The sequence below is a fragment of the Pteropus medius genome, unplaced genomic scaffold, assembly GCF_902729225.1.
Source record: "Pteropus medius unplaced genomic scaffold, Ma_sr-lr_union100, whole genome shotgun sequence".
Lineage (NCBI taxonomy): Eukaryota > Metazoa > Chordata > Mammalia > Chiroptera > Pteropodidae > Pteropus > Pteropus medius.
In genome coordinates, this window is record NW_024349800.1 from 38,578,343 (window position 1) to 38,595,259 (window position 16,917).

The following is a 16,917-nucleotide window of genomic DNA, read 5'->3' on the forward strand; positions in this document are numbered from 1 at the left end:
TGTTTCTACCAAGCCCATGAGGGTGGCCATGGTGGGGAGTGGGAGGAAGCAAGGCCCTTACCCACGTGGTCTCATTGGGGAGACAACATTCACATACATGAAGCATTCAGAGAACCAGCAACACTTAAGTAGATTGTTGGCTCTGGTAACCACATGTTGAAGTGAATGTGGTCAGGTTCAGGTTCTATGTGTCTCTCAGTGCTCTGGATAGATCCTATGAGACAGCTCCAATGGGGCTGAATTACTTTCTAAGCTTTGTGGAAGAATGGAAGGATCTGATTAAGTGGGTCTGACTACTAACCTTGAAAATAATAATCAGTTCTGACATGAATGTCTCGGACTGGAAAATCTATATGAACTCTACCATCTTTCTTGGTTCCTTTTTTCCACTGTCCAGCAGCCCCCTTCTCTTCTTCCTTCTTCCATCTGACTCAGAGCTGGAAATCTTACATGGCAAAGAGCTGGATGCTAGGTTTGGTTGAATGTCTACCTGTTTACAAAGGACAGCACTAGGATGGAATATGCAGAGAAACAACACAGGCCTTAACTTTAAAGACCTTCAAACTAACTTAGGTTCATAAACTGCTATAATAGATAACAGCGAAAGCCAATTGTGAGTATGCATGTGTGGGCATGGGGACAACAGGAGAGTTGAGTCCCATCCCTGGATATAGGATGTGGAATATCGATGTCGTGTTGTTGTTTGCTTGCGTGTGTTTGTGTTTCCTACTCTGTTTTTTTAATCTCAAACTTCAGAAAAATTATAAGGTATTACAAGTAATTTCTATAAGCCCTTTTCCAAGATTCGCCAATTATTTACATTTTGTGGAATCATTTGAGAACAAATTAGAGACATCTTGCCCCCTTTCTCTTAAACACTTCAGAGTCTATTTCAGGGACAGTGTTCTATATAAGTCTGGTTTCCTTAGAGTGAACTTTCTTCCTCTCATTTCTTGATAATATAGGATCATTCAAGTTTATGTAATGGGAGATAGCTAGCTTGATAACATACTGGTGGTCTGGCTGTTGTGGGCTATCTAGGTCACAGGGTCCCCCTGGGAAACTTTGCTGGCTTCAGTGGCTAACCCTGAATCGGCTTGCTACTGGACAACTGATCTGCCCCCTTAGAGGCCTGGCCAGGCCTTGGCTGAACTCTGCTCTCTTTCTTTCCACTTTGTTCTTGAGTTTTCTGTATATTCTCCCACCCACGGATATGATTTGGCTTTCCAGTGTCCAGCATGACCTGTTGGAAGCAGTGAGCTTAGTTGGGCATCCTCTCTAAGCCTTGGAGGCCAGCCTGGGCTCCTCTGAAAGGAGGCTTCCTTTCCCTGACTCACAGGAGTGAGGCTCTATGGTGCTGTCTGGCTCCAGGGACTGTGGTCCTGCTCAAGTCTGGCATTCTTAGGTTGAGGGAACATTTTCCAGAGTACAGTTGAGGTACAGAATGTCTCTGCAAGATGGGCCGGGATGGGCAAGGTTTTGGAAAGTCTCTTGCTTGTTCTGGGAGGTGTTCAGGACGCTGAGGTTTTGGAAATTCATGGTGGCTGTTCATGACCGCTCCCAGCTTTTGGGAGGAGGAATGAATGGGTGCCCATTTCCTTGGGTTCAGTGGCAAAGGTGAAACCCTGCACTGCTGATCTGGGACCAGGCCCTCTGCTGAGTCCAGCAGGGCACTGGGCTTGAAGGGGAATGAAGCTAGCAGACTGGACCCTGGAGACATGAGATGCTCTTCATATCCAGTGAGCCCTGGCTGGAGCTCTACCTGCACTGGCCGGGACACAAAACCAATGTGATCTTAGGGCTTGCACTCAAGGGCGTCTCTGATGGAATGGTAGTAGAAACCCAGGTAAATCCACGAGACAGAACATCCTGGAGGCATTTAACTGGCAGATCAGTCTTATGCAGGGAGAGGTGAGGGAGCAGAGAGCTCTGTGCCGGTCTGAGTAGTCGAGAAATATTCTGGGGCAGAGGGGAAGCCTCCCTTTTCAGCAGCCTCTCCCTTCTTCTGTTCTGCTCTTGCACACAGCCAGCACACCCAGTGTCTAGTTCCAGCTCTGTTCTGTCATCCTGGACAAGTCGGTTTACCTCTTCGGGCCTGTTTCCTCCTCTGTGAACCAGGAAGCGGAGCACTTGAGCCATCTCCCTGGGCAGCGATGACAGGTAATCCAACCTGGGTGGGCTTCTGGGGTGCTTGGAGAGTTTATGGGAGCCCCGTTCTCTGGAGGTGAGGCCCAGCCTGGATAGGTATTGTTATGCACAAGCTCCCCAGGAAGGCCTTAGAGCAGAAGCCAGGTGACTATGGGGTCTTCACAGTTCCAGCCCCTGACTTAATTGCAGGCTCCACGAACCCAGACTCGGGCCTTTATTCTTGACTCACTTTTGCTGGAGTCTGGGAGGGCCTGGTACAGGTGGGGGCCCCCTGGCCTTCCCACCCAGCCATGCATCGGCGCCTCCCACCCGGGAGCAGTGCCACGCTCGGCTGGCCTGAATGCATCCCCTTCTCCTTTCCTAAGAACCAGCCTCAATGCCCCCATTACCATTTCCATAGCGCTCTTCTCCAGGGCCCCATGGAAATCACGAGGCTTTCTGAGGAGTCGGGCAGCCTTCAGAAAAAAGACCCGGGCCCCCTGCCCACCCCGGGCTCCCGGCCGTCCTAATCCCGCCCGCTCCTCGGAGCGCAGAGACAGAGCTCCCTCTCTCCTCGGCGGCCCGCCGCTCCTTCTCCCACAGAGCTGACGTTTCTCTGCGGCCCAGCTGGCTGCAGTTTTCAGGAATAACAATATCCCCGGGGGGAGGAGCGGCGGGGTGAATGGGCGCCTTTGTCCGGGGCCCTGTGAAGCCTGATTAATTATGCGCTGCGGAGCGCGGGGAGCGGCGGCCCGGCCCCAGCGGCTGAAAGGCCCGGGCCGGGGAGCGCGGCCGCCGGCTCTGCGCCGCCGCACAAAGGGCCGCGAATTAGAAAACCGCCAATTACCCGGCATTTTGTATTGGCCCTTGTCTCGCTGACACTGTGGACGGCCCCTCCCCAGGAGGCCGCACTTGGAGGGTTTTCAAGCCCTTTCTTGGTTACCAGGGGCGACTGGGCAGAGCGCTGGGGGCTTGGGAAGAGCCCGGTGCCCGGTGGGATCGTGTGCAGTGCGGGGCGCGGCGGGGAGGGGAGTGCGTGGTCTCGCCCCCGGGGACGTGGCTCTCGAATCTAATGCCTCGCCGAAGCTGGAGCATGATCCGAAGGCGGATTTCCTGGCCCCGCTCCAGAGGGCTCTTTGACTCAGTAGGTCTGATGTGCCCAGGAAGCTGAATTTTAACAGGCAGTCTAGATGACTTAAAAAAATAAAATAAAATAAAGCATAACAGTGAAATTCACAGATCTTACGTGTATAGTTCCATGCGTTTGACACGTATATATCTGCGGTTACCTACATTCCAGCAGCTATAGAACAATTCCATCACTAGAAAGTTCCGTGGGTCTTCTTTCCAGTCTCCTGACGCACACGCACCCCCCACCCCATCCCCACACTCCAGAAGACTGCTGTTCTGACTTCTACCTTCATCTGTTAAGTTTCATCTGTTTTTGGACTTCATGATAAATGGAGTTATGCAGTACACACTCTCTTGTTTATGAATTCTCTCATTCAGCATGTGTTTGAGATCCATCCATATTGTGGGTCTGAGTAGTTGTTTCTTTGTATTAAACAGTTTATCTGTTCACCAGTCGATGGACACCTGGACTGTTTCCAATTTTTCGGCTGTTATAAATAAAGCTACTACGATCATTTTGTACAGTCTTTTTTTTTGTAGACATATATTTTTATGTCTTTGAGGTAAATATCTAGGAGTGGAATTGCTGGGTCATAGAGAAGGTGTTTAGCATTAGTGAATACTGCCAAACTGTTTTCTAAAGTGGGTATTTAATTTTGCATCCCCACCAGCAAAGCATGAGAGTTCCAGTTGCTCTACATCCTTGTCAGTATTTGGTATTACCAGTCTTTTTGATTTTAGCCATTCCAGTGGGTGTGAGATGGTAGCTCCCTGTAGTTTAGAGGCCAGGTGACTTTAATTGCTGAGCTTCAATGACTAACTTGAAGAAAACTCCTGTCTAGTGTAATTCTTGCATGTGTCTGCAAGGTCCAGCAGGATAAATGACCTCCCTAAGGCCCACAGTTGATTGCGCAGAGACACGTTGAGAACTCATGACTCCTGACTATCAGAAAAGTGCTTTCTCCTTCATATGATGCTGTCCCTTTAGCCTATGCCTTGTGGGCCTGTGTGTGTGTGTGTGTGTGTGTGTATGAGTGAAGTGTGGGTTTTGCTCTGCCCAGGACCATTCAGAACGGACCTGAAAGGGCGCTTCTGAAGAGTCCCTACCCACCACCCAAGTAGCAGCATTTAAGTCTCTGTGGGATAGAGAGACTGGGCTTGGCCATGTACGTGTGGATACATGTGCATACAGGGACAACGGGAGGGGGCTGGTGGCTGTGTACCCTTGACTCTTACTCCAAGAACATAGACCAACCCTGAGAGTCCCTGTGCTTCAGCCACCCAAAAAAGGCCTTAGATATTTTCTGATCAAGCACAGAGGAGTACTGGGAATGAGGGGGCAGCAGAACATGGCCTGACCTATCTTTGTAGCCTTGTATCTGGCTGCCTCCATCTTGCATATCGGACTCCACAATAGTGGACACCTGTCCATACATTATTGTCCCTCCACTCTACGAATACGTACACGCTATGGAGATTGTATTCTCCAGAGATGGCCACACCAAAATATATATCCCGTCCCACATGCTCTTCTTGCAATGTGACTGACACTCCTCCCCCTGAGAGGTAAGGTCTGTGTTTCCTCTCACTGAATCTGGGTTGGGGCTTGTGACTGCTCTGCCAATAGAGTATGGCAGAAGCGATCATGTGGATGCTGTCATATAAAGGATATAACTTCCACCTGACTTTCTCTCTTTTGGGGAGTACTCACCCTAGGAACCCAGCTGCCATGCTATGAAGAAGCCCAGACTAGCCTCCATGGAGAGACCAATGTAAACACCCAGTTGCAGGCCCTCAACCTACAGCCAGCACCAACCATCAGATTTGTGAGTGAATGAGCCTTCAGATGATTCCAAAGTCCAGTCTTCAGTGCTTCCAGCTGAGGCCCCAGACAACACAGAGCGGAGACCCAAAGAATCTACAAACATAATAAATGGTTGTTTGATGCCAATATTATTTTTACAGACCCAAAGAATCTACAAACATAATAAATGGTTGTTTGATGCCAATATTACGATAATATCTTATGCAGCCATAATAACTAGAATGCATATAATACTGATATTTCTTGCATCCTGTCGATCTTATTTCATAACCCTCTCATGTACTCCTGATTCTAAATTTAGCTCTTGTCCTGTCTGGACAGCTGTTCTGATCAGGTTCCCATGTTCAGCTTGGATGTCACCTCTGCTGGGAGCCCCCTAGTCTCCCTCTGCACAGAGCTGGAATTTACTCCTCTGTACCCCAGGTATATGCTCAAGGCTTTGTGTTCTCCATGTTGTCCTACAACTTCGTGTTTGGATGTTTACATCCCCGCTAAAAGGGCTCTCCAAGAGCTGGACAGTGTATATTTCCTCTCTGGATTTCTAAGAACCTGGCACATAAATGTTCATTGAAAAGTGGCATGCCCCTAAACTAGAGGGAACAGGACCTGAGTTAAGCGAAATCACCATTCAATGTCCCACTCCCTGCCTTCTTTTCCTCTGGTCCAGGCCTTGTGCAAGAGAGACAAAAAGGACAAGAGATTTTATTTTTTCCTTCAAGAGGATTTCAATCTGATTAGGGAGAGAGTACCAGAAAGACTAGAATGGACTAGCATGTGATTAAATGAGAGGCGCAGTCCCCAAAGGCAGAGAGACCTACATGGAATGGGGTGATCAGGACAGGCTTTCTGGAGGAAGCAAGGACTTGGATTTAAAAGTAACAGAGCTCTAGGACAGGTCTTCCTTTGAAGAACTCCCAGCTTGCTTTCCTCCATCTCCACTTACTGGGGCCCCAGCTGAAGGGGTTAGGTGTGTGCGTGCAGTGTGTGTGTGTGTGCATGCACATGGGAGGTCTGATAGGGGACATTGGCACATCTCTCTCCTGGGACAGAGTCTGAAGAACAGACCTATTCCTAACTATCTTCTCAGTTTGCCCCTCTCTCCTCCACCTCACTGGGGGTATGGGATAAGAAGAGATGAGTCAAGTGGGGTAGCTACACAATCAACTAGTTGTATACTAAAACTAGATGGAACTTAGAAACATAGTACTGTCTGAAGAAACAGAGTAAAATCTACAGCACAATATCGTTTACATAAACTAAAAGTACACGTTCATAGAAAGGCAATGTATATTTTATACGTATACAAATACGAGATGTCACTCACATCAATGTGGTTGTTTTTATGGGTGGGGGAGCTGGGGTAGTGAATGAGAATCAAAGGAATAAAGAAATAAAACAAGACAGGGCCTTCGTGTGGACAAAACAGTGATGCGAGCGTGCCATTGAGAATGATTGACTCGATTCTGCACCTGAGGTCCAAACAAAAAGAAAAGTCAAAACCCAAATCACTCTTGGAAATGATACTGCCAGCTTTAGGATGGCACTCGTATCTGTGTGGGCGGGAGGGAGGAGGGATGTAGGGCAGGGACTTACTTGTAGCTGTAATGTTTTTGTCTTTAAAAAAGATAAGGAAATCTGAAGCAAAATGGCAAACTATTAACATCTGTTGAATATGGTGGGTGACTATATGGGTTTCTGTTAGATTATTTTTAAATGTATTATATTTTGAAAAAAATATTTTAAGAGGATACCAATCAAGACACTGCAACATAATTTTTGCAACTTTCTCCAGAATTCATTCCTGATCACAGGCTGGCCTCTGAATAGCCCTACAGAGCTGACTGACTGCTCTAGGCTGTCAGTGAGATAAGTCCCAATAAGGAGAAGAAAACGAAGAATCGACTTTCCATTGGTGCTAAAAGAGCTCATAAATACGATCTTTGGTGAATGGAAAATGCCATTACCTGCTGCGTATAGAGCAAAACTAAATAGTAAAATAGCCACAGGAATCTTTTCTTTTTGCCTGGCTGAATCAGATTAGCCTCTCGGGACTTTGTGGGAAGATCATCGATTAGCTGTTGGCCTTCCAGGGGATGGCAGATCCTTGACAATAGGGAACTGTTGTAGGCAGCTCTGGGAGGGCTGCACAGTTCACAGTTAGGGCCTGGACTATGGAAACCACCCTGGTACTCACAATGGGGGGCTCAGCGGTTGACTCTGTGGCATAGATCCTGCACTAGATGACTCTTCTCTCCCCTCCCCCTTCCACCATAGCTGATGGGGATGGAGGGAAGAGCTGCACCAAGCTGAGTCGAGCAGATGCTTTCTCTTAAAATTTTGGAATTTTGAACTGAGAGATAGAGACTGGGCACTGTAGGAATGGGGCTGCTTTAATGGAAGTGTTCTAAGTGACTCCAGATGCTTAGGTCCTTAGAACTGCTCTGGCTCAGGCCTTTCCTGAAGCTCAGTTGTTTAACTCTTTCTTGAAATTTAATAAATTTATTTTTATTATTTGCCAGGGTAGATTTCAGTTACTTGTCTTATGGAGTAAGTAAATATAATATTTTATTATATCTCCCAGCCTTCCCCTAGTACTGCTGCTAGTACATGTAGTATCATTGTTGAGTTTGGGGGGTGGGGCGGGGTGAGAAAAAAAGGTGTCCTTCTGGGCAGGCAAATTTGAGAAATACGTTCTTTCCTCCGGGCAGACACAGCCCCTCTCCGGGGTGAAAGATTTGGCCAGTGGAATGTGGGGCTGGGTTTCAGGTCCCATTCCACTCATTTCCTTGGCCAGGTCCCTTTCTGCAGTACATAAACTACATGACCATTCATGGCGGCCTTGCCTGTCCACCATTTGTTTTTTGGCTGATTTGTCTGCTGCATCAAGGTGTCTCTTAGAATATGAAGCATTATTCCAGACAAGATTTACTGGAAATGGTAGTCTATCTTGTAAGTCCTATTCAGGAATTTAATGTTGATGACCAAGATATGATTTTTAATCTTCGTGTATTGAAATCTGTTGAAAATTTTCCTTAAAGAAAATTTAGGAAAACTCCATGGTCTGGTAAAGTCAACAGAAGCCTCATCTTATTCTGATGAATAATCTGCAGACTTCGGAGGAAGCTTTCCACCAAATAGTCTGGCAGACATTCTTGAAATGTCAAGACACTCCTTCCCCCATGTGAATATACCTAGTGAGAAGGTGAGAGCAAGTGCACAGGAACGAATCTCAGGTCATGGTGAGAGTGACTTGGAAACCTCAACCAATGCACTGATGGCCATGGGGAAGAAAATACCCTCAGGCAGGAGAAAATGCCTTGAGAGGAGGCTGCTCCAGCTCTGATTTATTAATTAATTTTATATCGAGAAGCTCCCTGAAATTAATGTGAGTCCCACTATCTTTCTGAGATAAAGCTGAGTATAGGATAGCAAGTCAGGAGCTTTCCCAAGACAGAGGCCCCCCCATTTCTGCATCATGCACCATCTATCGCCATGTGTACAAATACAGGAGGCAGTGTAGACTAACAGTTGAGGATGTGAGTCCAGAGTCAGAACGTTTCAGTTCAAACCTCAACTCTGTCACTTTCCACCTGTTTGACCTTGGACATGTTACTTAACCTCTTATGATGGTTTTAAAACATGCCCATCATCCTTGACTCTCCTCCCATCAATAAATGACGTCTATGTCTCTGCCTCAAGGAACTGGGTTGGGATTTGGGAGTGCTTAGACACAAAGAATGCAGCAGAAGTGGCACTGTGTAATTTCCAAGGATTGGTCAAAGACCACGCAGCTTCTGGTGGTTTCTTTTTGGGCACTCATGCTGGGAGCTTCAGCTACCTTAAAAAAAAACCCAACCACCTTGAGGCTGCTTTGTAGAGAGACCAACCACATTCAAGAGAGATGCCTGAGGAGCCCCAGCCATGCAGCCTCAAACTGTTTAAATCATCTTAGCCTAGGCCCTAGGCATGCAAATAAAAAAGCATTTGAGCCAACCTCAGCCCCAGCCACCAATTGACTGCAAAGTCATGAGAGAGATTCTAAGTGAGAACTGTCTGGCTTATTCACAGTCAACATCCAAATTTGTGAGCAAAATAAAGATTGTTGTTGTTTTAAGACCTTTGTTTTAGGATGGTTTGTTATATTGCAATAGATAGCCACTGCAGACTTTTTGTTACCTAAAAGTGGAGAGCTGCCATAACAAAACCTCAAACTGTGGCTTAGGACTGAGAGGTGGGCAGAAATTGTAAGGGTTTTGAAGATATTGTTAGTGGAAGCTTGATGGAAGCTTAAAGGAGGCAGCTGATGAAGGTTTTGAGGAAAATTTCTTGGAAAAAAGAGGAAAGGGGACCCATATTATATAGTGGAGAAAAATTTAGCAACATTCTCACTTGAAGAGATGTGGATAGCAAGAAATGTACTTAATGGCCTCATGGTTTGGGCTGAGGAGATTTTTGAGCGGAATGTTGAAAGTGCCAGTTGGATTATTTTAGCTGCATATGATAAAGATAGAGAAAGATGAGTAAAAAGGAACTTTAATTTTCAAGCCAAATTTATAGAAAATGTTAAAAAGCCAGAGATTTGCTGGATTTGAAAGTAAATCTTGTTTCTCATTCTCAGCATCCTCAGATGGCAAAAGATTCTGTCTGAGAGGATTTCGGGCCAAAGATATAATCTAGAGTGGGACTTAAAACCTCAGAAAAATCTAATGCTTCATGAAGTCTTTCAGATAGACAAAGACCCTGTAAGTATTTCAAGTGTGTGCCTCACAGATTCTCTTTATTAAATAATAAGGCTTCTAAAATATTAAGGGATTGTCCCTCAATAGCCTCACAAAAAGTTCAAGGTAGAGAAGAGCTGATCTTGATGAGATTTGTAGTATAGCTTTTGACTAATAGAATGAAGTTCACTAGGATCCATAGGAAACCCATGAATTTTTAAATAGAATTATATTGTCAGAAGCACCACCAGCTTGAACAAAAAGGGACAGCATAGAACAAAATGAAAAAAGATCCCCTTGGGCCCCTAAGAAGGAACCAAGCTGAGAAAACTACTCAGTTGCAAACATCAACCATTTTTTTACAGTATAGGAAGGAAGATTCAGAAGTGAAAACAAGTCCAGATAACAGAGCTAAGAGCTATGAGAAACATTCCCAGGCAGTTGGCTCTAATCAAGAAACTGGCAATATGGGCCTGACAGAATTTCAAAATTGCTGTGGACCAGTGGCTGCTCTATGCCTCCCTCTCCCCTACTTTTGAATGGAAGTGACTATAGTAGTTATCTTATTCCTCTCTCATCATTATGTGTTGGATGTGCATAGAGCAGATAAATTTTCTCTTTAGTTCACAAGTCTTTAGCGATAGAAGAATAGTACTCAAGGAGCTGTGACTGAGGAATTGAAACTGAAGAACCTCCTCCACACCTGAATGTTTAAGATAATGGGATCCCAGACCTCTAGCTAAACCCAATCCTATAATAGGTGAGACTTTTGGGGATTGTTGAAAGGGAGTGAGTATATTTTGCAAATGAGAGGAATATAAATGATTTATGTTTAGCGGGTAGACAATGCTGGTTTTAAACATGGCTAAAACTTATTGACACATTTCCTATCAAGAAATGAAGTTGATGTCTCCTCTCTTGTACCTGCATAAGCTTTTGTAACTGCCAGTGCAGGACTAAGCTTTAATAAGGCATGGGGGCTTCCACTTTTGCACTTTTGGGAGCCCTTAGCTATCATGAAAGAAGTTTGAGTACCCTGCTGAGAGATCTACATGGAGCAGAGTCCTGGAAAGGCCACATGGAGAGGGAGAGAACATGAGAGTACATGGAGAGAGGGGGAATTCAGCAATCCTAGAATCCCTGCTGAGCCCAGCCTTCCAGGGTCCTTGTCCAGGTGTCAGACATGAGAATCTGTTATCTTGACTTAGCCAGCCCAGTCAAGCTCCCAGATGACTGCAGTCTCAACTGCCATCTGGCTGTGGCACCACGATAAACCCTCAATGAGATCAGTAGAAGAACTGTCCAGTCAACTTATATAATCGTGAGAGATGATAAATGTTTGTTGTTAATTTTTTTAAATTTTATTTTATTTATTTTATTAATTTATTTTATTAATTTATTTATTTATTTTAGGCGAGGCAACCTTTAGTTGCCCTCACAGATTGCAAGGACCTTGTCAGTTTACAATCTCTTATTTTTTTATTTTTTTACACCTACAGCACCTGTCTTCCTAGGTGGTCTCCCATCCAAGTACTAACCTGACCCAACCCTGCTTAGCTTCCGAGATCAGATGGGATTGGGCTTGTTCAAGGTGTCAAGTGTTTGTTGTTAATTTTAAACCACTAAGTTTTAGAGTGGTTTGTTACACAGTGGTAGATAACCAAAAACGAAATGCCCAGGATAGTGCCTGGCATAGAGTAGGTACTCGATAAATACTGGCTAACTAAATGAGTGAAACTCTTCCCTCTCTCTCCCAAAACTTTTCTTGATTCTGGTGCTCTGAGATGCGCCCCCATCCACCGCTTGCCCCTCCGCCTCTGCCTTACCTACACCTCCATGGACTAGGAGGGCTAATGTACAACGGAGCTCCCACTGGGCTCTTGAGTGTGCAAAAGGCTGAAGTGAGGATTTCCTTTGTGAGGAAATCCCCAGGCTATGGATCTCTAAGACAATGTTTTCCCACTTCCTGGTATAATGAATGCAAATCTCTTTATACCTGTAAAGAGGAACGAGAAGAGAGAATCAGCTCTGGAGTTGATCTATCTTGGGTTTGAATTCCAGCTCCTCCATGTCCTGACTGTGCGGCAATGAACTGCTGATTTAACTGACTTCCTTAACTGCAAAATGGGCTCAAGAACAAGGTTTCAGTGCAAAAAGTCAACATGTCATCCTCTGTACAGTGCCTGGAAGATGGTAGGTGCCATGAAGCTGTCAGTGACTTTCATAGACATGATAGGAGCACATACTATTTGTGATTCCATTTAAATGATACACCGGTGGCAAGAGCACATACTATTTGTGATTCCATTTAAATGAAGTCCAAAACTGGGCAAACTTTTTTGATAGTGAGAGAAATTTCTAAGTAGTTATCTTTGAGGGGGATAGATATTAACTGGGAAGGGACGCCAGGGAACCTTTTGGGATATTTGAAATGTTTTACATTTTGATTCAGGTGTTGTATACGTGTATAAAATTCATCAAGCGGTGCCATTAAGATCAATGCACTTTGCTGCCTGTATGTTAGGTCTCAATAAAGAAGTTGAAAAAAAGTTAGTGTGTCCTCTCTCCCGCAGGAGTGATCTTTAGGAATTCCCTAACTCCCAGGGCTTTTGTTCCCCATGGGACCATCTGTGTTCCCCCCATGTCCACCCTGACAGCAGCCTTGAGTAATGCTGTTCTGGCGCCGAGCATGAGCTGAGTGGCACTGGGGCTGATTCCAGGACAGAAACAGCTCTGGAAGATGTGCTAACCTGCTCCTCAGAGGGCGGAGTGTCTGGGCTGTGGGGTCCTAGATGCCCTTGGGGGCTTGTGAGTGAGAAAGGTGTCTTACCACCTCTCATGAAAAGCCTGGAACTTCCGGGGGGCTGTGGGGTGTTGGAAGCACGTCTTTGGTACGACAGGCCTGGTTCCTGGAAGGACAGCAGGGAGGGGTGGGCGCTGAGGACGTCCGGGCTGGGTCAACATAATGAGCTTGTTCTGCTCACAGCCCTGCTATTTGAGGACCTGGAGCCATGACGTCCCTCAGAGTTTCCATTCTCTGTGCTGCAGCTGTTGGTTACGTGTTTCATTCAAAATGCTTTGCAGGAAGCAGCAGGCTCCACATTCCAGGGCTTTTAGTCATTTTTTTTTTCTCTCAGAGCTTTGGGGCTGGGATTAGAACGTTCTTCAAACCACACTGTCCTCGGCTGGATTCCCAAGAGGAAGTGGGTGGGTCCTTGGAGGATGAGAACACAGGCCCAAATTCAGGGATGAAATGAAAAGAGATTAAGGCTGGCACAAATAAACTCCTAGAGAGATCACTGAGCCAAAGCCCAGGTTTGGAAAGGGGTGGAAGCCTGTGGGTGGTGACTCTTGTCCTTTCCAGCCATGGGCCAAGAGGGATGAAGAGTCTCTGCTGTGTGTGTGTGTGTGTGTGTGTGTGTGTGTGTGTGTGTGTGTGTGGAGAGAGAGAGAGTGAGAGAGAGAGAGAGAGAGAGAGAGAGAGGAGAGAGAGAGAGAGAATTAGTGGTGGCATTTCATCCTGAGGGACTCACATACTCAGCCCCTCACTTTGGTCCCTGCTCTCAGGCGGAGCAATAATGTGACATGCAGCTTCATTTGCTGCTGCAGGGGTGGGTGGTGACATACGTTTGGGTTTAGGGCAGAGAGAAAAGCACTTTAGCAAATGGACCCCATAGATACAGGAACCCAGAGGAACCACGACAAATGTTTGCTGAGTGTCTGCTAAGCCTCCTAGCACTGGACTAGGTGTTGGGAATATAATAGTGTACAGCACAGAAACCATCGCTGCCTTCGCAGTGAGGCCTAGGAAATACGGCCTGGAAGGATAAGGGGGAGAGAGCAGATTAAGGGGGTGGGGGCCAGGAGAGACCAGATCCCAGTGGGCAGAGAGTAGGTGAGTGTAGATGGCCTGATCGAGTAGGTGGGGTGCAGCGCTGAGAGAGTGTGAAGGGAAGGACACAGCCCAGCAGAGACTTGGGTGGGGTAAGGTGGCTGGAGCTCTGGAAGGGAGAAGATGATGGATAGCAGCAAAGTCCCAGATGTCCTGAAGTAGGACTCTCTCCTCAGCTCTTGAGAAACCCCAGAGGTTGGCCCAAGAAAAGGAAAGAAGGGCCAGGCATTCCCCAGCAGCCACCGAGTCCAGTGCCACCCTTTCCTGTGAGCACCTGGGGCAGAAGGAAGGAAATTCTATGATAAGAGTCTAGTCTAGCACGTAGACAAGAATGACAAAGTGCTTTTCCTCCCTGTGGTAGGCAGAAGTCTAAATATGCCCTACCCCCAAAGCTTTCCTATCCTAATCCCTACATATGATATCAAGCCCCTGATTCTGTAACATCAAATGGCAAAGGGATTTAAAAAACATAATTAAGATTATGAATCAGTTGACTTTGAGTTAATCAAAAGGGAGATTATCTCGTAGGTGTGCTTAATCTGATCACATGAACCCCTTAAAAGCAGTGTGTTTTCTCTGGCTGGTGGCAGGAAAAGAAGGATTTGAAGCATAGGGGAAGGGGTAGGGAAATTCCATGTACCTTTCATGACTCAAAGATGGAGGGGGCCACCTGTAAGGGACCCGAGAAAGAGCAGCTAGTAGGAACTGAGACAACCAGTGAGGAAACAGCAAACAACAACTCAGTCCTACAACCACAGAAGTAGAGTTCTGCCATAACCCAGATGAACTTGGGAGAAGATTCTATCCTAGGGCTTCTAGACACGAGCCCAGCTAGCTTGCACCTTGCTTTTGGCTTTGTGAAACCCCAGGCAGAGAACGATCCAGATGAGCCCACCTGGACTTCTGACCTACTGAACTGTCAGAAAATAAAACGGGGGTTGTTTTAAGCTGCTAAATTTGTGGTAATTTGTTACACAGGAAGAGAGAATGAATAACTCCCACTTTCTCTCCCACTTTTTTGTTTCCTCTCTGAGAAGTTCTGTGAAGAGGGTCTGACGATTCTCTCTTTGCACATGGGGAAGACTAAGTGAGGTGCTCAGTTTGCACGAGTCTAGGCTGGGACTCAAACTTAGGCCCAGCTTGATAGCCACAAATGAATCAAGGGCACTTGGCCTTGGCCCAGGGTGTCTTGTCTTCCCACTCAGAAGAGCGGGAGAGAGCTGCATCCTACACTCCCTTTGTAAGAACCCCCTGTCCCCTCCAGCAGCTCCTTGCACGATGCAGCCTGCAGGCTGCAAAGCTGTCCCGGGCCTGCATTCCCCACAGAAGAGCAGATCTCTTGGCAGAAACAAGAGAAGGGCAGTGACCTCGCCCTCCCCCATCTTCTCAGATGACAAGTCTGGGCTCTATCAAGGCAAAAGACAGGAGCTGGGATACAGGGAGCCATCAAATTTGGCTGTACCCTTCCCCAACCCAGTAAAAAGCATTCTCTGACTGGCTGGGATGGGGATTTTTAAATGTTATACTTGCTTCCTTAATAATTCGTTGGACACATAGTCGAATATCCCCGGGGGATCCAGAGATGTTTGCAAGGAAGAAGGTTATGTTACTGCTTTATTGATTAAAAAGCTCTAATGAAGGTTTTCTCATTCCCACATGAGACCTTTTCTAAAAATCTTCTCTGATTCTTCCCAGATGGTGTCCAACTTTCTCCCCCCAGCTTCTGGCAGGACAGGGCTTCAGAAAGTAGGAGGATTTTGTGTCTGACACACCTGGGATCTCAGCTCTGCGACTTACCCCCTGAGTAGAGGGCGGGGGACGGGCAATCTCAGAGCCTCGGTTTCTTCAGATAGTTTCTGAGATGCAGTGAGCCACAAATACTCATGAGGTGCCTGGTAGGCAAGAAGGAAGGAATAAATATTGCTTTCCTTATCTGCCTGCCTTACCACAATACAATAGCTACCTTGAAAATATGTTTTCGACAACCAGAAAATAATTTTTGTTCTGATGACAGGCAGGCCTGGTCAGTCAGCAACAAAAGACTTCAGTCAGCAAAGTTTGCCTTTGTGCTCCACCTTCCCCAAGCCACTTCCTCTATCTGTTTCCTGTTTCCTTCTTTCAGGCCATGTCTGGCCACATCCCAGGGCCCTGGGGGGCCGGACATTCTGGGAAACCTTTGAAAGACTCTCCCAGTATTTGTGAGGGGAGCAGTACTGCATCTTGGGGGTCGAATGGTGGAATCCCGGCATGGGGCAGGCAAGCCAGCGCAGGGGAACCTTTTGGGGCAGAGGGGAGGATGTTTTGAGGTGTCTATCTGGTGGGGACTATGAGAAATGGCTGTATAGCCTCCCTCCTACTTGGTTTCTCTAGACTGCATGTTCGGAGGTGTGAGCTAAATCCTCTTAGATATAGTTTTCACTGTCAAGGAATGTCTGGAGGAAATCTGCTCAATTTAAACTTTTCAAAGTTTCCATGGTGAAGGCTGAGTGAGCAGGTCCTGAGCACAAGAGCATGGCGTTGTCATGTGTTTGAGCATTGAGAGGCGAGGGGAGCTTCCGCTCTGGACCCTGGGGCAGCCCCACAGCAAAGAAGAAGACGAAGGAATGGAGGAGTGGGTGACTGTGTTTGCTCTTCTCTGCCGAGGAGGTGGAGATCCTGGGGTGTTCTGGAAGGAGGGTATATCAGGGCCCTTTCAAGTTCCTGGGGTTGGGAGCAAAGCTGGTTCCTTGCAGGACTGTCTCCTGGGGCAGAGGGTGAAGGAAGTGCCAGGTGGGCATTGGAGAGTTGGGGCCTGCTGCCCGGGCCAGGACGTTGAAGCTGGGGCCAGGCACTGCCCTCAGCTTTATTTACCCTCCTCCCCCAGGCTGTGTGCGCAAAGCTGAGCCAAGCATAAAACAGACAGCCTCTCTCTGCCTCTCTGTTCCCACCCCCATTCTGACAGAGTCTGGTTTTCATCACGCATTAATCACTGAAGCTTCCCCCAGCCTGTGTCTGTCTGTCCACACTCACTAGCACCTCCTGGGCCCTGGGGGGATGGATAGACAGACAGACAGGCAGGCAAGCAGGCAGATGGTCTCTGACTTAGGGAAATTTGGGGTCACATTGGGGGCTGCTCCCTATTCCAGGCACGGGAGAAGCATGCTTCCTGAGCTTGTTAGGTCATCCCCACCCCCAGCCCAGCCTGAAGCTGCCAGCCCAGACCACCTCACCCTGGCAGCAGGCGA

At 47.0% G+C, this 16,917-nt stretch overlaps 1 long non-coding RNA gene across 1 annotated transcript; it reads left to right on the plus strand.

Moving 5' to 3' along the window:
• The first annotated feature begins 258 nt into the window (after positions 1 to 258).
• Positions 259 to 12,005, plus strand: LOC120621715 (uncharacterized). The gene is made up of 3 exons (XR_005658259.1): positions 259 to 2,160; positions 9,702 to 9,825; positions 11,863 to 12,005. It is a non-coding gene; the product is annotated as an uncharacterized LOC120621715 (long non-coding RNA).
• Positions 12,006 to 16,917: the final 4,912 nt, after the last annotated feature.